This window comes from Macrotis lagotis, chromosome 2 (genome assembly GCF_037893015.1).
Source record: "Macrotis lagotis isolate mMagLag1 chromosome 2, bilby.v1.9.chrom.fasta, whole genome shotgun sequence".
NCBI lineage: Eukaryota > Metazoa > Chordata > Mammalia > Peramelemorphia > Peramelidae > Macrotis > Macrotis lagotis.
The window spans coordinates 63784995-63811245 of NC_133659.1; the positions used below are offsets into that span (position 1 = coordinate 63784995).

At 36.4% G+C, this 26251-nt stretch overlaps 1 protein-coding gene and 1 pseudogene across 2 annotated transcripts in view; one reads left to right on the top strand and one right to left on the bottom strand.

Annotated features, from left to right (window-relative positions):
- Nucleotides 1-26251, top strand: part of PRRX1 (paired related homeobox 1) — a 100240-nt gene that overhangs the window by 37768 nt on the left and 36221 nt on the right. The window lies entirely within an intron of this gene.
- Nucleotides 25259-25379, bottom strand: LOC141515789 (U6atac minor spliceosomal RNA; annotated as a pseudogene).

A 26251-nucleotide genomic window follows, 5' to 3' on the forward strand; every position in this document is an offset into this window, starting at 1 on the left:
GTTAGTCCCCTTAGGTTTGTCAAAGCATTCTTTTTTCCTTTGTCTCCTCTGACCAAAACCATTCTGAGAAACTGTTCTTTACACCACTATTGTTTTTGCTGCCTGTCCTCCTGAGTTCTCATGGGACTAAAACTCCAGGAAGGCAAAATACCATAGTGTTGTTATTATTACTAATCACAGGGACCTACCTTGAAAGAATGAGGTGTGAAGAGATGAAAAAGCAATAATAAATGACTTGGAAAATATAAAACATTGCAGAGAAGGCTAATTGCTGTGGCTAAAAGTGGCAACAGCCCAACAATGTGATTAGGGAGCTGGGGGTTCAGAGGGCAAATACTAGAAGATGGGTGCACTTGGGGTCACTGTGACCTAAAATTACGATGATGCAATTTCCTGCCTATGCCAATCTCAAGGGTCCTGCTTTTAGGAAACAGGATATTGAAGATGGCAGCACTGACTTGCCCAAAGAGGGAGAACAGGAAAGAATAACAGTTTGCTTACTCATCGAGTTGCAGTCCCCTTTTTTGTTTTTTTCTGCTGCCCTCACCAATCAACATCATGAGTTATTTGGTCAGCCTGTCTCCTAAATTGCTAACGGAGCAGAAGATGACCTCTGCAAAGAGACAGATCAATAGTGTATATACCATAACAGTACCCCAATCCTGCCCATGTTCACACCATTGCAAAAAACCAAGATTAGGTGTTGTCTCATATTTCTTCTTTGGGACAAGTATGAGACAGTATTTTTCTCAGTATTCAGCTTCAATTCCTTTATGGTTGTTCTTTCTGTTTCTGGCTCTTTCTAATCATAAAAACGACCTGCTTTAAATATTTTGATGTATCTGGGGCCTTCTTTTTGTACATTGCCTCTTTGGGGATTCCAGCAGTGGAATCTCTGCGTAAAAGGGAATGGACATTTCAGCTACTTTATTTTCATAATTTCAATTGCATAATTATAATTATATTGAAATAAATTCAATAATTTATTTGAAAAATTTCAAATTGCTTTCCAGAATGACTGTATTCATTCAAAGCTATTCCACCAACAATGTATGGGGAAGGGGAGGGATTGAGTATTAATAACTCAAAGTGCTTGAGAGTGTACAAATTATTTTTCTTACAAGGTATTTGGGACATGAGAAGTTGCCCAAGCTTACAATATGACTCTGAGGTCAAACTTGAACCTAGCTCTTTCTGACACCAATGGCAATTTGCTCTACACCCTCTCCCTATACTTCTTATCTCATGGAAAGGGAAGGGGAGGCAGAGTGGAAGAGAAAGAGAGGGAGAGAAAGATTTAGATACCAACCACTTTATAGTCTTTTGAAAGAAAAATGTAAAGGTATTTTCAGTAAGATTCCCTTTTTAATCTTAGAATTTCTTGCTTTCCTTAAAACAGATAAAGTGACACCTACAAAAGTGTATTTGTGTCTTCCCCTTCACCCAGGCACTGGTGTTCACTCCTTCCCTCCATTTACCTTGTATTTATTTTGTGTATCTTTTGTAACTGTTTATTTTGTGTTGGAATGTAAGTTCCTGGAGGGCGGACGATTTAATTGTTAACTTTTATCTTTGGTGGTTTGTATAGTTCCTAGAAGGGAGTGGCTATTTAACAAATGCTTGTTGATTGATTAGTTAAGACTTTGTTACTCTGTAGTTTGGTTTCTTTGTGCTTTCAAGTAGAATAGAAGATGATGAATACATCAATTGCCATAAAGTTTCAGCTCCTGACAGTGTTTGTAGTTTTGTCTTCCTCCTTCTCACCCCCAAGCATTCAGGAGGAACTAGATCAAGGTCAAGTTTAAAGATAATTTTTTTAACCTGGATTTTTTATTGATATATTTTGGGTTTATATTGCCTGTATTTTCTCCCTCCTCCCCCCTCCACTCCTTTTCAGTCATTATTTATGAATTTTTTTAAAAGTAGAGAAAATATCAGTAAAACCAATCAATACATTAAAAAACAACAACCCTAGAATATATGAAATGTTTCACATCAAAGGCACCTATACCCTAGCAAAGAACCAGGATTAGGTGTCATCCCATACTTCTTTGAAGTCAAGCTACACATTTTCTAATATTCAGTATGTATTCTATGCTTATTCTTTCCATTTACATTGTAGTAGGCATTGTGAATTTTGCTTTCCTGGATTTGCTTCTTTACTTGGCAACAGTTACTGTAAGTTTATATCTTGCTTTTCTCTATTCATCACACACACACATCATTTCTTACATCCCAATAATATTGCATTGCATACATGTACTGCAATTTGACCATTCCCCAATTGATGGGCACAGGCTTTGTTTCTGACTCTTTCCAACCACAAAAAAGTGCTGCTAAATATTTGGATGTTTCTTGAACTTTTATTTTTGTCTGTTGTCTCTATGGGAATTATACTGCCTAGTAGAAGAATTTCTGAGTCAAAGAATATGGACATTTCTATTACTTTATTTGCATAATTTCAAATTGCAATGCAGAATGGTTATATTTATTCAAAGCTGTTCCACCAACAATGCATTATTTCGCCTATCTTTCCCCAACCTCTCCAACTATGAGTTAAACTATTTAAACTATTAACTAGCTAAACTATTAAGAGTAACTGGGAATTATGAAATCCATAGTTGGGATGGACTTTAAAAGACATCTAATGTTAACTTCTCATATAAAGCAGAAGTCCCTTCTGTAGCACCTCTGAGATATGCTTAATCTATCCTCTGTTGTAAATCCTCCAGTTCTGGGAAGCTCACTACCACTAGAGGCAGCCAATTTCATTCCTAGTTCTAATTGCCTGAAAAGGTTTTTCTGATTTGACTAACCATCTATGTAAAATTACCACTGTAAAAAAACACTTTTGTTTTAGTAAGACTTATAACAAATCCCTTTATATTATTAACAAGTGTATAAGTAGAATCATATTTTAGAATGGAAAGGGATTCAACTCATCACCTTAATCTTTTTGTTTGGTCCCACCTAAATAATTTATAATTTCTCTTTTTAGCTTTTTTATTCTCTCTTCATAGTTATATACAACTTGATGCTCAGTTCTTAGTTCCACAACTTACCACTATATTTCACTTATGAGGGTCTGTGTTTAGGGACTCCTGCTATTTCACAATTACAGCAGACTGTAAATTAAACCTCATTGATCCCCTCCTCCCACACACACTTCCTGGAATAACTAAAGCAAATGCACTGAGCCACTTGAGTGTAAAGAGCAGCAGCTGGGTGTGAAGTAATGTTTTCTTATAAATTGAAATACAACTACTATAATATTTTAGGAATATTTTTCCAATAATATTTGAATAGGCAATGATGAACTGGAGGTTCAGATATAATTCTTATAATTTTATTAGCAAAAAGAACTCATATAGCTATAGTCAAGTTGATGCAGGGAGATGATGTAGAGAATTATGAATGTGGTGGAAACAAAAATCTGTAGTCTTACATGCTGTTGCACCTTGTTGAATGGGTGGAGGTTCCCAGCTCTTGAGGAGTAAACTGACTCCCTGTTGATTGTCCTATCTTGTCCCTGTTTTCTCCTTAATTTTACTTTAGCCTAGACACTGGCATGACAGGAAATGACATGTTGAACTGGGGGGGGGGGGTCTAGTATCTTGGGGTAGGAAGGACCAGTATATAGCTTGTCATTGGAAGAAACCTGGTCCAAAGTGTAAGATCACTCTCCAAGTGCCACCCCCATCCAACCTACCATATAGGGACATTTAACAGGAAGTGACCCCTTTGAGCTCTCTTTCTTCTTCCTATATCCCATCCAGAAGAATGGGTCCTTCTCTTGTTCTTCCTTAATCCACAAAGAGAACTGTGGACTGGTTTAGCAAGCCTCATGGTTGCCCACCATTCTCTCTTCTCTCTCTCTCTCTCTCTCTCTCCCTCTCTCTCTCTCTCTCTCTCTCTCTCTCCCTCCCTCCACTCAGACTTCACCTGGCCTATCCTCAGGGTACTTACTGCTTTTCTTCCTAATTTTTGCCAATGTACTTTGTAACAATATTTTCCCATAATAAAATCCTGAGTAGTTTTACTATCCCAGAGAGCTGCAAATTTCTTCACTTTTTCAGTGATCTTAAATCTTCTGTCTTCAATCTCTCTAAATCTTTAATAATAATAGGCAACAAAGAGACCTAAGCTATCATATGATAGTGAAGATTAAATATTAAATAATAATTTAAATTAGGCAAGACACTTAATTAGATTTCTTCTATCGGGAATATGAACCAAAGCTAAATATTTTAATTATCTAACATATGATTGGATCTCATCTTCTATATCCTTTTCTTTTTCATCTTATCTAAAGTGATTTTTTGAATGCTGGCCTCCTGAATTTGGAGAAAGGAGTTAATGATTGAGAATGATGAATGAGACCCTCAACAATATGTCAATCCTCTTTCTTTTACTAAGGTTTCACCTAAACTGTCCTTGGACACAGAAAACTTTGGGGAACCTCTGCATTGAGACAAGGTCTTCAGACATTCTCACCTCTTATCTATCAGAACTCTTTACTTGCTTTTGTGTATTTTGCACAGCTAGAAGGTCTGTCCTGGAGATGCAAAGCTATCCACTGGGAAACTGCATTAAGCCCTTTGCTGGTAGGATTAGGCTGTAAAAGTTCATTTCCTACTTTGCTTTCCCCTTCCTTCTACCCAAAGCCAGAGATAGAGCGATAGATTGATAGATGGATGGATGGATAGGAAGACAGATGAATGAATGAATGAATGAATGGTGAATGGAAGTATGGATGAATGGTTGAATAGATGGACCAACAGACAGACAGATACATGCATACATACATACATATGTTCACACATGTACATATATAGATAGAGAGGCAGACAAACTGGTGGATGAATGGAAGAACAGCTGGATCTTCAGACAGACAGATAAGGAGATAGAACTTTTAAAAAGCATTTATATACAATTACCATGCTAAGCACTGAGGATACAAATATGGCAAGCAAGATAAGTTTTGCCCTCAAGGAGCTTACATTATAACAGTGCAAGATAACAAATAAAAGGGAACAGGTAAGCTAATGGGGATGGGTGTTACTGTTTGTGTGGTGGCATAACTAGAAGCTGCTTGGAGATGAGTCCTAGCAAAATAAAGCAAATAAGAGATAAGGCACTCAGAGGTGGGACCTCCCTTGCCTTTTCATGGTGCTTTGAAAAAGCATGTTAGAGTGGAAAGGCTACTGGGCTTAGAGTGATCTTGGAACAATTTCTCCATCTCTCTCTAGCTCTCCTTTTAAAAAACAAGTCTGTAAAGTAAAAATTTATAAACCATGGAGGTCCCTAAAATGTTGAGAATTCTTTTTCCACAAAGTATGCCTATAAAATTATGAGCCTGATTTCATCAGTCACACCTTACCCATGATCTCATTCTATTTTCAGAAAAACTCTGCAAGATTAAGTGGTCAGGTGTTCTAGTTGATGGAAGGATGAACCAAGTGAATCAAAGTGAGATTGATTGCTTTGGTTGTGATCAACTAGGCGCAGGGAGAATTGTGGCGAATTGCCACTTGTTTCATATCATCTATGGGATGACATGAAATGATAAGGTAACACGCTACCCTGAGGTGGGGTGCCAGAAGGGATATGGTAAAACTTTTCAAATCCTTTCCATGCAAGGACACCTAAGCCACCAAAAGTTACAAATTTTGTTTTTTGATAATTAAAAAAAGGCACGTAAAACACTTTGCAATTTATTGGGGATGATGGGGTATCTTTATTTACAAGCAAATTACTTTTAAGAGCTGGAGGGGAACCATTTAAAAAATTTTAACCATTCCACTACAGCAAGTTAAACTAAGGAACTTTGTCAAATAAAATGAGTCCTCCTAGATGTGTTCTGAGTCCCTTTCTCTGAATATAAATATGAACTCTGTTAGAAGAAGGAAACAGTAAAGTTCTCACGCACAGAGGGAGAACATTAACCACTCAGTAAATGGATCTGGGGCTTGCAACATGAAAGCCTTAATTTAGCTCAGTGAGTTCACGTTGAGCTTCAATAAAATGTGATTATTTTCAGACTGAGAATCTGCCAAGCAAACTCTTCCAACTTAATAAAGCTAAATAAATCTATTCTTGGAAAAGTTTATCCTTAATTGGTAACTCTTCATGGACCCCATTGTGGGGAGAACAAAAGTGTGTACTCATTTCTCCAGTTCTGATAAAACATAGTGTATAGATTGAACCTAAATGGCTAAGAATGTACTCTTGTATAGCCATACCTACCAATCTATGCCTATTCAGATGAGATCTGTAGTTGTCATTTCATAAGAATCAGGAAATACTGGTGTGAAAACTCCCTCCACAGATGTAGATAGATAATTATCTATAATAATATGAGTCAGGGCCTTAAATGACTTGTCCATAGTTTCACAACTAGTGTGTTATCAGACAAAGGATGGAAACTCATGATTCTGAGGCTAACCATCTATTCACTACTGCATTTGTGTATGTATGCATTGTATATATATATATATATATATGCATAAATATATGAAATTTTAAAAATCATAAAGGAATAAGAATACTTCATCTTCCAGTCTTATGTCACTTAAACCACTAGTCATGCCATAATGCCATTTTATTTGCAAATATGGCTTATTATAACAAGAGATGACTAATTAGTGACCTAAGCTATATGGCTCTTTATAGTTTCAAAGTCTTTTCAAGTGCATTAACTCATTTGATCCTCAAAATAGCCCACTGATGTAAATCAAAAAGTTATCACTATTTTTATTTTACAGATGATGGAGGAAGATGAGGTTGACAGAAATTAAAGAAATTGCTTGAGATTACATGGGAAAGAGGTGTAATTGATAAAGCTGCAACTAGAAACCATGTATTTTGACCCTATTTTCCCTGAATGTCCCAATTAGTTACAATGAATTCAACTAACTTGAGTGACAAGAGTAAATATAATTTCTTGAAAATAAAATTGTAACATTAAGTCATAGTTTATAGCATTTTATAGTTTGAAAAATATTTTACTCATAAACCTGTGAGATAGACAGAACAAATATCTCAAATTCACAGATCAGGAAATGGAGTCTCTGAGAAGTGACACACCTGTTGTCCCACAGTCAGTAAATATTTGAATTTTTGAATTCGATCTTCTGACCCCAAGCCTAGCACCCAATCCTCAAACATCTTGGGAGAACCGATGAAATGTATCTATATCATTTGAGAGTGGTCCTCTACTTGTAAGGTTCTCTACAGTTAGAGAAGATTCAAAAGAATGAAGTATATTGACTTTGAGGATTATTACATTTAGAGCTAGAAAAAACATTCACAATGTCTTTCTATGATCTAGAACTTAAACCAGGAGTTCTTAACTTTTTTAATGCCATAAAGCTTGGGGTTTATGTCTGGTGCAATGTATAGATTACTTCTCTATCTTTTTTTAATAATTGAAATTTCACTGGAATTTAGTGAAAATAAAGATGGAATGCCTACTCCCTTCTAACTTCATAGGCTCTCTGAAATCTCTCCATGGTCCATGGATCATGAACTTGTATGGTTGGTGGGCCCCAGGCTAAGAACCCTTATCCAAAAGGCAGAGATACAAGGGAATGGTCATTGGACATTTGGAACTAGAAGATGTCCATTTGATGTCTATATTTGCTTTTTCTGCTTGTGGTTGTTGGCTCCCTCATCTTTAAAATGAGGGAGTTGGAATTGATGACTCTTAAAGTTCCTTCCAGGTCTATGTCTATACATTTTAAATTTAGATAATCTACATGAGCCTTCAGTGATTCATTGAATATTTACAAATATTTCACTTTGTTTCATGTTGTCTTCATATCCCCAGCATCTATCACAATGTCTTGTATATAGTAGTTGCTTAATAAATGCATGTTGAATTTAATTGGATGAAATAGCTTGAACCCTCATCCTGACTTGAAAGAAGAGGAAAGATTTTTCACTTATTAAAATCCACCCCCTTCCCACCCCACAACCATCTTCAGATCATCTAGTTTAGGCCAAATGATGTCAACTAGTGCAGCAGAGGGAGCAAGCGTAGCCTCGTCTATTTAACTTTTAAAAGCCAAGTCCATAATTTCAAGTTTATCACCAGTGGGTGTTTATGGCATGACTGGAGCCAATGGGAGCCATTCGCTTACCTGCCAGTGATTTGTTTTGACTGGTTATTCTTGAATAATGACTATTTCACAAGGACCTGAGGCTCATGCTGAAAGCTTCAGAATTCACCAGTCTCTATGAGAAGAGGTGGAAGCATTGGGAAAGGGAGCCAAAGTCACTACAGTTGAGGGTAAAGAAAAGGGTATGGGTGTGAGGAAGGGGCGAGGTGTCTCTTGAGAAGGGTCCTTGGGCCTTTTCATTTGGTAATCCTCCCATCAGCAAGTCCTGCTGGCTGCCAAGAGGCCCTGTTATCCTTTTGCCGTGTTGATGGCCCCCTAATCCAGTGTCAGTGTAATTGAGGGTGAAGTCTGTGCTTTTGCAGCTAATGATAAATAGGGCTTTTAAAGGTTGTAATTTCTTGTTTAACTGATGCCAGTTGCAAATACTTTGTGCTGAGGATTAATCCCCATCCCCTGCTGCCAAATAAAATACAGTGGAAGTCTGGGGCCCATTTTTCAGCTTATTGTTAGTCACAGCTTGCCTGACAGTGTGCATTTTATACGGGAGATAAATGCTTCAGCAGTTGGCTGCCAATCTCAATACAGGAAGGGTTTCCCTCTCCTCTCTCCCCTTAAACTCTGTTCTATGTGTTAAACACATTTATGTTTCTTTAGCAAACATTTAACAAACTGTATTAACAAAAACTGCATACTTCCCCAACACAAATTACAGCCTAATAATTGCTAATTCTTGGAGTTAAAAGGATTTTCCTCAGGTTCTCAAATATTTATTTATCCCAAGCTATCCTTCCAATGCACTCCAGAACCCCAATTTTAAACCATCTCTTCTGGAGAAGCAGAGAGAAATTGTTCTTTCTGTAATTTAGGTAAAACCAAGACCTGTACCTTGGGGTACAGGTAAGGGGCACTGACTTAAAAGATAGTATGCCAGATTCATGGGAGGAAAAGTCCTCAAAGGGGCAGAAGAATGGCAGAGACTTAAGAAGAATGGACAGTGGTTCTAGTGGATGCAAATGGAAATCATTTCCCTTACTTCCAGAACTGATCTGGGACAGTCGTTCAGTCATTCAGTTGTGTCTGACTCTTCATGATCCTATGGACCATATTGTCTATAAGCTTTTTTTTTGCAAAGATACTGATATAGTTTTCCATTTCCTTCTCCAATGAATTAAAGCAAACAGGGGCTAAGAGGCTTGCCCAGGGTCACAGAGGATCTGAAGCCAAATTTGAATTCAGGTCTTCTTAATTTTGGCAGGGTGCTCTATCCACTAAATCATCTAGCTGCTCTGGGGATTACTACACAATTCTGCTAACTCCAACACACCCATTCTCTTTCTCTCCATCTTCATAAAGATATTCCTTGCTTGATATAATGGGATGCTACTTTCTATTTACTTAGTCCATATTTTGTATTTACTTATCTGTGTGTAGGATCCCTCCCTCCTCCCCAGCCATTAAAGCTATAAGCTCCTTGAGGGTAGGAATTATTTTCATTTTTCCCCCTTTGCATCCCTATCATTTAACCTACTGTCTGGCTTGTACTAGGTATTTAAAGGGGTTATGTTGTATTTTTTTGTTTGTTTGTTGCTGAATTGAGTTTACAGCCTACTAGAAATTTGAATGTTAATCTAGTCATATTCGAAGTTTTCTTGGTTGAGCTACTTGCTGAAAACCATCATTTGATTAAACTTTTCCATCTTTTTCTCTCCCCTCCCACTTTCATATTTCCACAGTTGGATATAAACAAATTTGCCTGAAATGAAGGACACCTATAGGTCACTTCTTGTTTCTGAAAGTCTCTTATAGGGCTCTGGGAGCATGACATTCTCAGCTCATGGGGTCACCAAGAACTTTTAGTGTGATCACTTTTCAGGCATGTTATAGACAGGCTTCTTTTTCAGATACACCTTGGTCTAGGTAGCGTCTGAAGTCCCTTCCTACTCTGAGATTGTATGATCTTGTGAGCAGTAATATATTATTAGGATGATTTGGCAAAACCATATCCCAAAGTCTATTCATTGAGCTTGAGTCATGAATCACTTGTGGTTGGTGTTCTGTTTCACCTTTTGCTGCTTCAGTAACTTGGCCTTATGCATACAGAAGAACTTTTTTTGTAACCACAAGAGAGGGATTTATAGTGCTAACTACAGCCCCAAAGAAAAGTGGTAAGTTATGGCAGCCTTTATTGACTAAGAGGTTCTTTAGCCCAACTCTCACTCTAAGTGATGAGTCACAATCCCAATGTGAGACTGCCTAGCTACATCTTCCCTTTTAGGGTTCTAGGGGTACCCCTGAAGGATTGGGTGTATCTTTCTAATGCTATTAACTCAAACCCTCATTTTAGTGTGTTCCTCCCAATATCAACAATCAGTTATCTTTTTGATATCCTCTAACCAGTGGAAGTTAATATGACTTTAATATCATCAACACCATTGATTAGCTCTCTATTAAAATAAGCCATTATACTCTTGGATTATTATAACCATTTAATTATAGGTTTCTGGATTATGGACAAAGATTTCATTTTTCTTAGAAGAAACAATATGGAATATTGTAAAATGCATTTGACTAGGAATCAAGAGACATCAGTCCAATGCTCATTTTGCCAGATGTGCAACATTAGGCAATTAATTTAATTCTCTCTGGACCTTGCATTCTTCTTCTGCAAAACTGAGACAACGAGACTGAATGGCTTTTAAAGTCCCTTCCTGCTCTAATATCCAACGATATCATGACTCCAATTCTTAGCTCACTTCTCAAGACAAACAAGATCTTGTTTCTCTCAAGGAGCTCCCACTTGTCACTGTCCTTCTCTATAGAATCTGTAGTGTGAAGTTTCCCATAGCCCTATGTATAAAAAGAGCAGATTTTCTTTTCTTTTTTTTTAATTACAAAGGGACTAAGTAAGGATGTATCTAAGTTAGTCTCTTTCTTAGTCAGCTAGGTGGCACACTAGAATGAGCATTAGGTCTGGACACAGGAAGAACTGGATTCAAATCTAGCCTCAGACCCTTTGTATGTTCAGAGAAGAATTTAGAGTTTAATTCCTTGTTTCTTTTTTGGCAAGAAAAAGGATTAAAAGTACATGAAATGTGTAGTTCAGAAATACTTTTAAATTAATTTGTCTCAGAGGACAAAAATGCCTCTGATCACTTTGAAAGATCTTTCTCTGTTCTTTTCATTTTCAGAATATAATTTTATTCAAATGAAATTTACAATTTCTTCTACTAACTTTTATTTTGGAAAATTTTCTCTTAGGGATGAAATGCTTGGACATGAAAAATTTTATGGTTCAGAGGTGGCCATGATCAATTTACTGTCTCTTTCCAAGATTCACTATACAATGATGTGGTTGGACTTTGATTTCTTCCAGTTTCAAATCCTATTATTTCTAGGGTATCATCTAGCTCTGAAATTAAATGGCCACAACATTTTTTGCTCAAAGTCTTACAGTTAGCCAAGAACTGAACCAGAAGTAAATTTGATGTCCTGCCTTTGAATAGAAAGGTTACTGTATTGAAAAGAATGCTGAACTCAAAGTAAACAGGGACTTAAGGTTTGGAATCCCACTTGTATTATCTGTAATATCTAACTCATGGGGTTACTGTGAAGATCAAAAAATTATATACATATAAATGTATATATGTATTTATACATACACATATATGTATATATGAAATTATATAGATTATATATGTAGTGCTTTGCCAACTTTAAAAAGATATATAAATGTCTATCATCATTATTCAAGAATAGCAGGATCTCAATGTTCAAAGGAGCCTTCAAGGTTATCTAATTCAAACCATATTTGAACCAGTATCCTCTTTCCAGCTCATCTCATGAGTTTTCACTTGAAGACCTTGGTTGAGAAGAAATTCATTACCTACTTAAGCAGCCCTTTCCCCCTTTGAGCAATTCTAATAATTAGGAAGCCCCTTGTTGTCGTTCAGTCATTTCAGTCATGACAAATTCTTTGTGAACCACTTTGGGGTTATTGTGGCAAAGATATTACAATGGTTGGTCATTTCCTTTTCCAGTTCATTTTAAAGATGAGGAAACTGAGGCAAATGGAGTTAAGTGATTTGTGTAGCATCACATAGCTAATAAGTTCTCTGAGGCCAAATTTGAATGCAGGAAGATGAGTCTTCCCAATTCCAGACCTGGCAGCTAGTTGTCTTAAATTGACTTCTTTTCAACCTTTCATTCCTAGTTCTGGACTCTTGAGGAGAATGTCAGTACTATAGCTCTTCAGATACTTAAAAGGTAGCAGTTACTTTTCATTGCTTTCTCTAATTCCTTTGGCAGATCCAGATCCCTATCTTAAGACTCTCCACCATTCAAATTGCCCTTCTCTCAGTATTTTCCCACTTTTTAACTTTGCAGATAAAATTCCAATCAGCATGTGATCAGCTGTGGTCTAAGGGAAACAAACCATTACCTCTCTCATTTGGAAAACTATTTAGCTCTCACTACTATCTAAAATCACTAAAATCACATTGGTCTTTTTCCCTTTGCCTGTTACTTCCCACTATTGGCTCATAACTGTTCTTGCAGTCCATTAAAATTCCCATATAGTTTTCAGATAAAGTACCATCTAAATACACTTCCCAACATTGTACTTAGGAGGTGAAAAACCTAAATGAAAGCTTTCACATTTACTTCTGTTCTCAATATTCTATCCTGTCAACTCCTTCTTTGCATCATGCCTCATTAGCATTTCCTTCCAGGGTGTGTTAGTTGCAAATTTGATAAGCATGTCAACTCTATCTTTATTTAAATCACTGATTTGGAAAAAAGACAGAGATCCATGAGGTATTCTATGGGAGACCTCCTTCCAAGCGGATACCAACCCATTAATGACTACTCTTTGGATTTGTTCATCCTGCTAATTTTTAATCTAGCTGACTATGTGATTTTCTAGATCACAACTTGATTTTCAGTCATTTAGTCAACTAGCAAATTATTAAGTACCTGCTCTGGGTTAGATGATGTGCTGGGGGCCAAAGAATGGGGAAAAACAATCTGTGTTCTCAAGGTGGGGGAGTCAACATACAAACAAATATGTACAATGAAGATCCATATATATATATGTATATTCACACACACTCACACACACACATATGCTTGATGGGGGGGAGTAGTTTTAGGTTTTTGCAAGGCAAATGGGGTTAAGTGGCTTGCCCAAGGCCACACAGCTAGGCCATTATTAAGTGTCTGAGACCGGATTTGAACCCAGGTACTCCTGACTCTAGGGCCGGTGCTCTATCCACTGCGCCACCTAGCTGCCCTGGGGGAGTAGCTTTAAAGGGAAGACCTGAAAAAGATTGGATTTTAGCTGGGACTTGAGGAAAATTGTTGGCAGAGAAGAGGAGGGAGGACTTTCATGGTATTAGGGACAGCCAGTAAAAATTCCTGGAATTGGGAGATGGAATGTCTTGTAGGACAAAAAAAGCAAGAAATCAATTTAGCTGGATTACAGAGGAATTAGAGGTACAAGAAAAGTAGGAAGAGTTCAGTTACAAAGGGCTTTAAAAGTCAGAGGATTTTACATTTGATCCTGCAAGTGATATGGAGTCCCTAGAATTTACTGAAGGAGGAGGAGGGTGACATGACTAGACCTGTACCTTAGGAAGAACCATTTGATAGCTGTATGGAGGACAGGTTATGGTGGGGAGAGACATGCTAGAGGGATACCTTCCCAATTAAATGACTTACCTTAGTCCAGATGTGAGTTGTGACCTTCATCAGGGAGGTTGACAGGGTCACAGGAGAGTAAAGGCATTTTCTAAAATCTCAATAAATTATATTTAAAGTATATCTTTGACCATATTTAGGAAGGGAAATAAGATTAGTCTACCATGACATTTGGATGATGTCATTCTGACTCTGACTCTTTTTTTAAATCACTTTTTAAAAATCACTATTTAAGGGTCAGCTAGGTGGCGCAGTGGATAGAGCACCGGCCCTGGAGTTAGGAGTGCCTGAGTTCAAATCTGGCCTCAGACACTTAATAATTACCTAGCTGTGTGGCATTGGGCAAGTCACTTAACCTCATTGCCTTGCAAAAATCTAAAAAAAAATCACTATTTACTAGTTAGCCAGATGACACAATGAGTAGAGCATTGATTCTGGAATCAGTAAGATCTGAGTACAAATCTGATCTCAGTCACTTAATAGCTGTGTGACCCTGGGAAAATCTGCCTGCCTCAGTTTCCTCAATTATAAAAGGGGACTCATATTAGCACTTACCAGCAAAATTGTTGTGATGATCAACTAAGAAAATGCTTATAAATGTGTAGCACAGGAGATGCTTATTCAATGCTTCCCTTCCCTCCTCCTTCCTTCATTAACCTTAGAATTTTGCAAGTAATCAAAGTCAAATTCATAGTATTAGAGTTTACAGACTCCATTCTTTTCCCTTTTTTGAAAGTTGGAACATGTCTTGATTTTCAAGAAAGGGAAGGGAATAGAGTATGCAAACTATGGCCCAGTTCATTTGACTAATAAGTATTCTAATCAAGTGCTCTTTCCACAACACTGCACTGCCCTATTCTGGTCAGGGAGACAAGATGTGCCAATATGAAAGAATCAGAGACTATTATGGGTGATAGATACTGAAGCACTAAATTCAATAGTGCCAAAGTGCTATTGGATTCTGGAATTGAGAAAGCTCAGTGTGGGCTAAAGTATAAATAAATATTTGATGAATGGAAACACTTTGGTTTCAGAAAGAGAGTTCACTAAATAGTGAGCGTTTTAATGAAAATTCTTCCACCCATATTTTGTGCAGAAACAATAGCTCTCTTTCCTACACCTTAGTTACCCTATATATAAAATAGGGACAAGAGTCACTTATGCCTTTTTTGTTTTGTTTTAAAGGCACATTTTGAGTATAAATAAGATAGCACATGTGAGGGGCTTCATGCTCCTTGGAAGAAAGGAACCCTATAAATTCAAATTGTTACTGGAATTATTCAGATGTACCAACTCCTCCCAATCCTTAGAGGTTCAGACCACAATCACATGTCTTTCTTAAATGGAATTCTGCTTTCTCAAGCTGTCTGGTGAATGCAGTGGGAAACATAGGCTTCCAACCCTTATCCTTAGGGCTAAAAAATCTCTAGGCTGTGGTTACGTTTGGCCCGTTACCACAAAAAACACATTTCCAATATCCATCATATCCAAAAAGAAGGTACAAAAGACATAATAGATTTATCAGTCTTTGGTTGCTGCTTTTGTTCTATAGAACAGGATGTAAACTTATCTTTAGCTCTCTTATGGGTTTAAAAGAATTTGGAACATCAAGAGAATCTAGAGTCTTCATTTTTCTTGCCCCACTGCAGATAATCACTCACATCATTTCTTTTTATTTTTAATTAATATTTTATTTTCCCCCAATTATAAGTAAAATAATTTTAACAGTCTTTTTTTTTCAAATTTTCAATTCCCAACTCTCTTCTTTCCTCTTTTCTCCCCCATTCATTGAGTAAACATACAATTTGACATAAGTTATATACATGTGTGGTCACATTATCTCTTTTTAAAGAGACAAAGGATCAAGTGATTTTCTCTAAAAGAGCAACACCCCTATCATCCTTGAGCCCTTAGAAAGCTGTTCTGTCTGGGGAACACATTGTTTCTCTGAATATTCTGCCCTTGGAAGGAGCATTGGCCTGGAATCTACCTAAGAGGCCCAGATCCTGTTGTTACTGGATCCTCTGTGCCATCATTTTCCCAATTCTGACAAGATGTTCTTTTTTTGGAGGGACTCATAAAACATACCTAGTGGCCTAGGTCTGCAACTGGTTCCAAGAAGGCCCACATATTATTTGAGTCTGAGAGGGATAGTCTTCACATAATACCTCTTGGAAAGTAATGAAAGGAAGATTCTTGCCACCAATGATTCACCTTTAATGCCCAACTCATTTTTTCAGCCCCCTTTCAGTCTCCCAGTTCTGTGCAACCTACAACAATTTATGGCTCTATTGATCTGGCCCTTGGTAATCACAACCAGTAGAACTTGGCAAAAACCCTGAGCTGGAGCCTAACATTCTCTGGCTTCTTGATGTCTATTTGCTTAAATGTTAAACATATGAAATATCTATTGAGAATAAGCTTTTTGTTTACAATTGACTCCAGCTGGCAGTGGCATCACATGAGCTATTGTCGGGGAGTTCAGATGTACAAAATTATTTGTCAAAGTGAATTGCCAGATACAGTCAATACCAACCTAGGTAATCATAGTATTTCTCACTCACCCAGTTTGGCTCTCCTGAGGCAACATATAAGCAAGGAAAGAAATTTTATAAAAAATTTGAAACTCTAGGAAAAAAATCTTACATTTAGAGAGAAACTTGGGAATTAAAAATTGAGACTTTGTATTTGGTTGTGTCATCCATCCATTTTGGAAAAAAAAATCATTGAGAGTTATGGTCCTCATAAAGCCATGGATATTTCAGCCAGCAGCTATCTTGGTGGCCCATTCCCGGAAGGAGTTTGAACCTGTTGCCTGGAATGGGCCACCATGATTGCTGTTGGCTGAGATGTCCATGGAATTATGGGAACCATGGCTTTAAATGATTTCTCCAAAGTAGATGACACAAACATAAGTAAATGACTCAATTTTTAATTTCTAAGTTCCTCTCTGAAATGTAAGATTTTTTTCTAGAGTTTTGGATTTTTTTATAAAGTTTCTTCCATTTCTCTTTTCCCTTCTCTCAAATATTTTTACTCAGAGTTTCTAAGTCCTGAGGTTTTCCAAAGGATAAATTTTAAAAAGTACCTTTTATTAAGAATGAATCTTTCTCAAAGCATAGTAATAATAAAGGATAAAATGAAGGAAAAATAAATAATAAATAGTAAAAATAAAATAAATAATACTAAATTATTAAGTAATAAGATATTTGGAATATAGTAAAGAAATCTAATATAGATGGATCATTTTTGTAGACATCTTCTATGGAGGCATGCATGGCCACTGGATCACTGGAATTCTTAATCTTATTCATGCATTAGCTTTGGTATACATAGATTTTTCTCAGAGTGGTCAAACATTGATTCACTCAGGGTCACTCAAATATATCCATACCATTCTTTATCTAAATTTTGGAATTAGAAGAGGCCCTCAAGATTATCTGATTCATTTTCCTCATTTTAAAGATGAATAAATTGAGACCTAAAGAGATTAAGTAACTAGCTCAAAGTCACACAGTTTCTAAATGGCACAGCTAGAATTCCAACCCAATTTCTCTTGTCTACAGATCCAATTTCTTTTTCCATGGTCATAGGCTCTTCCAAAAATCTAGCGTTATATACTCATAGGATTTAGAGTTGAGATCTTAGAGCTTTCCTAGGCCAAAACTCTTATATTACAGATGAGAAAGTTGGGCCCGGTTACAACATGTCCCTATGAACATGGAAATAAGACCTAGATATAACAAACAGAAGAAGAATTTTGGTGATTTCTGCTGCTCCAGATATATCATCTCTTTTTTTAATATTAGAGTTTCTCAGACCATGACAAACACTCAAAACTCCAACTAGGGTGAGCTGACCAGTGTCTAATTCTAGGGCATTGACAATACTTGCATTCTAGAAGAAATGATAGAGTTTTTCATTTGCTTATCAAGAATACTTGATTAAAATAGGAAGTTAACAGAGAGTTAGAATGAGTTTTTCTTCTACTGTGCCCACCTCCTTTCATTTTTTCATGAAATAGCCTTATTCTGATAATAATCACTTCACTGTCTCCCCATTTCCTTTTATTTATTCACCAAATAGCCTTATTCTGATAATAATATATCATGGTGCCAATAAGCATATTACCAATTCTGCCACCATTCACATGTTAAACTACAGGAATACAGCCTAATAGTAAAATTAATATAATAAGCATCTATAGCAAAACTCTTGAGAATAAAAGAGGTGAATATGGCACAAAACCTGTATTTTTCCTTCCAATCTCAACTTATGGTTATCAGTGTAGGGAAACCCCTCCATAGTTGCAGAAATATAATCATTTGCAGAATCATAGAGAGTTTCTAATAACTTCATGATCTTAGAAAGTTTCTTGGAGCCAGTGAAAGGTTAAATGACTTTCCCCTAGTCACAGATTCAGTATGTGTAATTAGTAGAATTTGAATTTAGGTGCTCTCAACTTCAAAGTCACTGTCTACTAGACTTGCTCTCTGTTTTAGAGAGAATAATACCGTTAAGTTGGAATATGAAATTGTTTGCTACAGTTACAGTTGGAAAAAATACTGAGTTCAGAGTCATAAGATCTATAAATGCAGATGTCTTTATTTCCCTTTGAATAAAATCCCACAGTTCCATCAACATTGCTGAGCTAGCCAGAATTCAAGAGTTTTGCTGTAAATACTTTTATTGGTTTGTATTCATGTAGGTAACCATCTCAAATGGTGGCCAAATTGGACATAGAATTGTTTACAACCATGACAGGTATAAATAATTGACCTCAATACAAGTGAATTAATGTCTGCCCTCAATAGGGGGAAAGTCTGGATCCATAGTGGAATGGAGAGATTATCAGAATAGGCTACTTCATGCATAAATGAAGGGAGAACTGGAACATAGCTGGTTTCCTGAGATTCTTACTTGTTTCCCTACACCAGAACAAAAGCAAGTACCCAGGGATGACGGTTGAGGTGCAGTATTTATAATTCAATGTTTTTGGATTATTGTATACATCAATAAACTCTACAGTTAATTCAATGTATGAGTTTGTTCATGTTTTTGGAATTTACTGAGTCTCAATGAAATAATACTATGAAATCTCAGCTAGAGTTATAGGAGCAGTGAATAGATGGACCTTACAGATTTACCTGAAGTCAAGAGTGGGCTGCTCCTATGACCAATATCATGTAGACTTCACTACTAATAGTGGGCTTTCTCAAGCTAATAGGCACAATAACATAGACATCAATAGCCTAGAGAAGACACAAATCTTCTTCCTGCAAGCTAAAAATCCAGAAATATTCATGAATCTCTTGAGACAAAGTAATTGCTAAAACTTTAAGGTGAAGAAATCTAACCACATTCAAAGAGTGTAAGAGGAGATGAACATACATATCTTGAAGTCAAGAAAAGGCCTGATACTGGCAACAAAGAGGGTACAGATCCATGGAATAACTGATAAATTACACAGACAAAAATAAAGAAGTGAATTGAGGTGGCAAAAATTAGATATATCTATTTATAACTTTCATATCTTTTATTTTTATAATAAAAAAATTGAATGGATATTTTTGTTCAGACCAGTTAAAATGTATCTCTGATACATGGATATAATCAGCTAGGTGACACAGTATATAGAGCACTGGACCTGGAGTCAGAGAAAGATTCATCTTCCTGAATTCAAATCTGCTCTCAGATGCTTACTAGTTGTGTGACCCTGGGCAAATCATTTAACCTTGTTTTCTTATCTGTAAAATGAACTGGAGAAAGAAATGGCAAACTATTCCAGGATCTATCCAGTAACCCTAAAAGACTGAACAACGACAACAACATTTGATTATGTATGACTATATGGTGAGGCAGGTAGAAGGTACAGTGAATTGAGTGTTGGATCTGGTGTCAAGGATGCTGGCGTTCAAATTCAGCTGCAGAAACTTGCAAGTTGTGTGATCCTGGGTAAGTCATGCAACCGCTCTACCTTAGTTTTCTAGAATATAAATGGGGCTATAATAACAACACCTATTTCATAGGATTGTGAAGATCAAATGAGATAATTTCTATAAAATGCTTTGTAAATATTATTGACAAAACTATTTTTTCCTTAGGGAGACCTCCTGGTTCATAGCATTGGCAAATTTCTCTCTGAGAGATTTTATAAAATATGTGGAGTAAAAAGGAAATTCACTGTATTGCTATAAACTTGGACATTGTACCTACAATGAATGAGGAGAAAAGACAGGACATGAAGAAAAATTAAATCTTTTTTTTTTTTGTAAATAAGGTTCAGTTAGTACTATAGTTAGTGTCCTGATTTTGAATTTGCCATGGTGCCATGGTTATCTCTGACCAGTCCTCTTTTAAAGAAATGATAGTGAAGAATATGTTTTTTTCTGTGTGTGTGTGTGTGTGTGTGTGTGTGTGTGTGTGTGTGTGTGTGTGTGTGTGTTGGGGGAGGAAGGAGGTGCTTGGGAAAACATGGGAAATCTGGAAGAAAACCAAATGGGTCTCAAAGGAAACATGTCTATAGGAAAGTATTGCTGAAAGCAAGACCCTGACTGGGATGATTGACTGAAATGGTGAAGGTGGTCAATATGAGTTATAGTTTTGCCAAATCATTCTCCTTATCCTAGAATAAAATTTGTTTCTCATTATCTTCTTCTTCATTAATTCATAAGCTTTTTTAGTAGTTCTTTCCCGTATCCTAGCTGCTTCCTGTCATGAGTTGAGCAATGTGAATAACTCTTGCGACTTTCAGATTATGGAGGCAAGAGTCACGACGTGAGCAGCCATGACACGATGATTACTCATATATTTCCATTCCAGGCAGACAGAGTTGATTAACAAGGAGTCCTTTTGGGCTGCTCCACAGAAGTGACATGAGTCAGTGGAATAACATTATTCCACAAAGATATTTTGGGGGTTTTGCCTGAAATGAACACCACTTTTGCTTATATGACCTTTGTCCATTGGTTCCTTCCTTTATTAAAAACCGTCACATATCCCTAGAGAGGAAGTGGTTGTCCAATTAAGATTGAGTTAGGTGTGGTTGACAGAGAGTAATGTTCCCATAGATTGGAGTATGAATTAACCAGACTTTGGCTCAAGCTCCTTTGCCAATCAAAGTGAACAGAAACCACTGTGACTTGAACTGAGTCACTGGAAGAGAAGACAGGCTAAAGATGAAGGTTAATATTTTCCCAAACATAGAACAATTTTTTTTTTGTTTTGTCCCCTACTCAGTCTTGGAGATCTTGGTCTTATTTTGCTTTATGTGTCAAAAATAAGTATTTCTGGATGTCTCTTTTACATCATCAATATCTTTTTTATAATATAGGGCACTCACTAGAGGTTGAGAATAAGAATCAGAAGACACAGTCCCAGTACTTGAAGGGACTGCAACCTATTTGGAGGAAAAGGACATCTATTCAGAAGACATAAATATCAATACAAAGTGTAATATGCCAAGAACCAAATGAAGGGCATGGATAGCTAGAGAATAAATGTCATAGAAATTCTAAGGAAGAAATAGTAGGTCCTGATTCTGATTTAGATACTTTCTATCCCTGTGATACTGTGCATGTGACTATATGAATCTTTATTTTAGTTTTGTCATCTGTAAAATGGGGATAATGTTAGCACCTACCTCCCATCTTTGATAATGTTTCAATTGACCTTTTACTTCTTTAAAGCACTTAGCTAGGCCTAGCATTAAGTACAAGGCCTGTGACGCAGTATATGTTAAATAAATACTATTTGACTGCTTGACTTATAGTGGAAAGAATACTGACCTCAAGAGTCAAAGAGAGACTAAAGGTTCAATCTCCCCTATTATATGATAATGGGCAAACCACTTAATCTCTTTGAGTCAAAAGAGGAATGGAAGGTGATAGTGGGTTGTCCTTCAGTGGAGGTCTTTAAGTGAAAGGTCTATCTCTTGGACTTGATACAGAGTAAATTCTTTTCCAGGCATGGGTAGGATGCTATCACCACAAAAATCCCTTCCAATTCAGAAATCCTATGACTATGGGAGATGATGTCAAGAATGGTCCAGATAAGGTTCAAATCTAATGTGACTGGTAGGAGTTCTTGGAATTTGCTCCACAGGGTTGATAAAGTAAGCATTTGCAGCAAAAAAGGAAAGTGAGACAAGGGATGGGGGCAAAGTGACAAGCAAGCTGGGTAGTAGGGTCTCTTTGAACACTTCTAGTAGCATTTCTCTAGATTATACATGCATGCAAACTAGTTTTTCCAACAATAGCTATATGGAGTTTGGCTTTACTGCTTCTGATTGGGTGTACATGGCCATCCATATTTGCAGCCGTAAATTTTAGAGACCTCTAGAATGAAAACCTGCCATACTATAGAGGGAGTGGGAGTGCATGGTTAGACTATCTTCCCTTTTGATCAAAGAGAAGAAGCTTTACAAGTCATTTGTCGGTTAGAGAGGAATTTTGTTTACTAGTTCACTTTTCTTGAGCACCAAAAATACTCTAATAAAGCAAAGACATAGATTTTGTCAGGTGGATTTATAGCCCAACAATCTCATAATCATATAGAAAACTCTAACATAGGGAATAAGAGAGGACTAATACAGCAGATTATAGGATCATGAACTCTATACTAGAAGGAGCCTGAGTCAGATCTGGTCTGGGCCCTGTGAACTTGTTGAATACATATGTAATATCAGAGAGAAGATTTGAACATTGTTCTCTGACTCGAGAACCAGTGATATTTCATCTGGGGGCAAACGACTGAGGATCAAGTCTATAAATGATTAACAATTTTATGTCTAATTTGGTTAATTGACAAACTGTTGTTAATTTTTCCCTTTCAAAGAAGGGAATCAGAAGTATCAATTTTGCCTTTGTAGACTTAACACTAAACTAGAGTGCCTGACACACAGGAGCTATTAAATAAATATTTATTTATTGATTTGAAGGTTTAGAAGGAAGATCAGGAGAGAATAAATCATATGATAATTTCTGTTACTTTGAAAAAATGCATGATCCAGGAGTGGTTAAAGGGAGCAGGTGGAAAGTAAGGAGACAAAATGGGAAAAATAGGTCATATAATATTATTATTCAAAATCATCAGATTTCATTTTATGCTTAAGGTAAACTCATTGCTGGAAAGCTTTGTCTTTTATATAAAAACACTGGGAAGTCTCAGGTCTTTACTGTCTTTATTCATCTACTGAGTTAAAAATGTCAATGAATTTATTTTATTTTAAATATTTTATTTATTTTTCCAACTACATGCAAAGATCATTTTCAACAATCATTTTTGTAAAGTTTTGGAGTATCATGCTTTCCTCCCTGTACAAAGGATTTATTTTTAAATGAAAAGAAATCATTATGTTTATATATGTCTTTCTTAGAAACTTACATAAGATCAGTTTTAAGCCTATCATTGGACAACTGAGAAAGCTGAGGACCAAAGATTTCCCCCCCTTCTCTCTCCTCCCATCAGAAAGCAATCTGATGTAGATTTTGCATTTGTAACCATGCTAAACACAGATCAAAACTGAATGTGTTGTGAGAGAAGAATCATATGCAAATGGAAGAAAACAGAGATAACAAAATTACATAATACATAATACATAAGAAAACTTTTAAAAGTTGAAGATAATAAACTTTGGTCTTCATTTAAACATTACAGTTCCTTCTCTGGATATGGATGATATTTTCCATGAGGAGTAAAGATTTGACCATGCTTACCTATCTATTAAGTGATAGAATTAAGGATCAGAATCCACATCTTCCATGCTACTTAATCAATGTCTTTTCCACTAATTTCTGTATGTTAGTGTAATAAAAAAAAAATAAAGACACTTTCATACTCTAAATAATTTTCTATCCCAAAGGAGTGTGCACCTCTTTGTTCAAGTATAGTCTTTCTCTACTCTCCCTTCCCCCCTTCCCCCCAAAATGAGTTCATCCCAACTTTCAATTATTCAGGCAGGCAGATTACTTTAGGTAGAAAAAAGGTGTCCATATATATTTCATGGAAAGACAATAAAAGAAGGGGAAAAAACTATACAAATCAAGACCATTGATCCTAAGTTCTTGTTTGGTAAGTTATAAAAGGGTTGAACAGCATCTCAAAGTGAACAAGGACTGCACAGTCAGAACCATATACTTGCAGAGACCTGGTCATGCTTGTAAACCACTGTGATTTGATGGTGGAAAGGGCCAGGTGTGCTATATAAATGGCACTGGGTGTGCTGCTAATCCTGTGTTTGAGGTCACTTACATGCACTAAAGCCAAATCTGTGCACATGCAGCCATCCCAATTAAGGGAGTAATGTGGCATTTATCAGGGGGGCCATTAAAAGGACTCTGCCTTAATTGTAATTGGAGCTAAGTGTGCACGGAGAGACTCAGATGAATGCCATAGCCTCATTTCCCTGTTTTTCATTGAACTTCCAGTAAAAGCATACACTTTTTAGTGGTTTTTGCAATTATACTTCCCTTCAATTTTCCAAAGGTTACGGGGACTGAACCACACAAATCCCATTAAAGTAAGTAGCTGTTGTGCAATACAAGTCTCTTTGAAAACCTTTGCCAGAACCTATAAAACGATCAGCTAGCTGGACATAGATGCCCCTTGTCTGCCATGTTTACAAGCAAGATTCCATGGACAAGCTTTGATGTAGAGATAGATTTCAGCTACTGAAGCCAAGTTTTTTGGGTCTTATTGCATCAGATTTCTTTGAAAACTGATGTGATTAAGTCTTATCAAGTTCCTTTGTCTTTAGGCTTTATTATGAAAATATGCCTCAATTAAATTACTTTTTTTATACATTTTGTTTACCTAAACACATGTTGTATTCCTCCCCAATCCCAGTATAATATATGTTTTCTGTGGTCATGGACAATTTCATTTTGTTTTATCCCCTGCATATCCATAGCAAAGGACCTTGTATACAGTAGATGTTTAATAATATTTATTGAATTGCATTAATATACCCTGAAATTCAGTTTACCTGACCAAGATTTAGGCATATTCTAGCATTTGCCTACAGGAAGTAAAACAGCATGGCAATGATGATACATAGATGTCATTTACATAACCCAGTGAAGGAAAAGTAGTGATGGAGTGCACTTAACAATGACCCAGGTCATTTCCTTGAGAATCTTACTTTCTTCCTTTCCATATTAGTTCCTTCTCCTCATTCCACTTCTTCCACTTTCTTCTGTTACTCACTCTTCTCTTTTATTCTATTCTCTTGTTCATCATTGCCTCTCATCTTGGATTCATGTTCCTCATTCCCTCTCACTTACAGCTTACATACCTGAATAGTGAATCAATCAATCCACACAATTTAATTGTGTTTATTATGTGCTAGACATTAGGATAGACATATCCTAGGCAGATAGAATAGATAGAGATGTCAAGGTTAAAAACTATAAAAGTGTCATCTAAAATAACATACATTACATAAAGAAAAAACATGACTAAATGACCAGGAGTAGGCAGCAATGTCTTAACCATATAAAATGAAAAGACAACTAGATCCACTCCCATCCTTGTTAAAAGTTATCTTTCCTTCCTTTCATATAATCAAATTTGAAAGCTAGAGTATATATCTGGCTAAAACTGGAGCAATTGATTATTTGCTCTGTTGTTTCTATCAGCCTTGAAACAGAATATGTCATAAAATCTTAGTTTCCTTAATGTTTTTCTTCTCAAGATCACTGTTCATAATGAACAGGTATTGCATATCCCCTACCATTGGCATTTCTTGGTTATTATTTGCAAATGCCATCTTGGGGGAGCATACATCTTTTATAAAAGGAAAGGATTGGAATGATGTCTATGGAACAGTAGATTAGAAGGTTCCACTTACAAAATCAGATCTATGTGTAAAATCTAAGAGAAAAGACTTCAACTTCCCTGTCACATGTAGGCAAGTTGATTCCCTGGATAGTAGTGGATCAATTTAGAAGGAAAAAAGATTCATTTTATAATTTCATGATGATCAAGTTATCAATTCCAGGATAAAAGATGTTCAGCCTATTATTTGGCATTTGCTTATCATAGCTTTTGTTAGCATTCCGAAATTGTTTGGTCCCTTTTTTATACATTTTGTTTACCTAAACACATATTGTATTCCTCCCCAATCCCAGTATAATATATGTTGTCTGAGGTCATGGGCAATTTCATTTTGTTTTATTCCTTGCATATCTATATTATCCCTTGCATATAGCAGATGTTTAAGAATGTTTATTGAATTGCATTAAATTGAAGATTCTTAACTTCCTTAAGTTGAAACTGCTCTCCAAGACTAAGAAGGGCAGATTCTCTTACTTATTTAAAAGTTACTGACAGTTACTATTATTATTATCATTTTATGAAAGAACCGTCATGTTCATAGTTTGGCATATTTAAGCCTCTTTCATTGTTCTTGGTCAAGAATTCCCAGTTGTCTATAATTC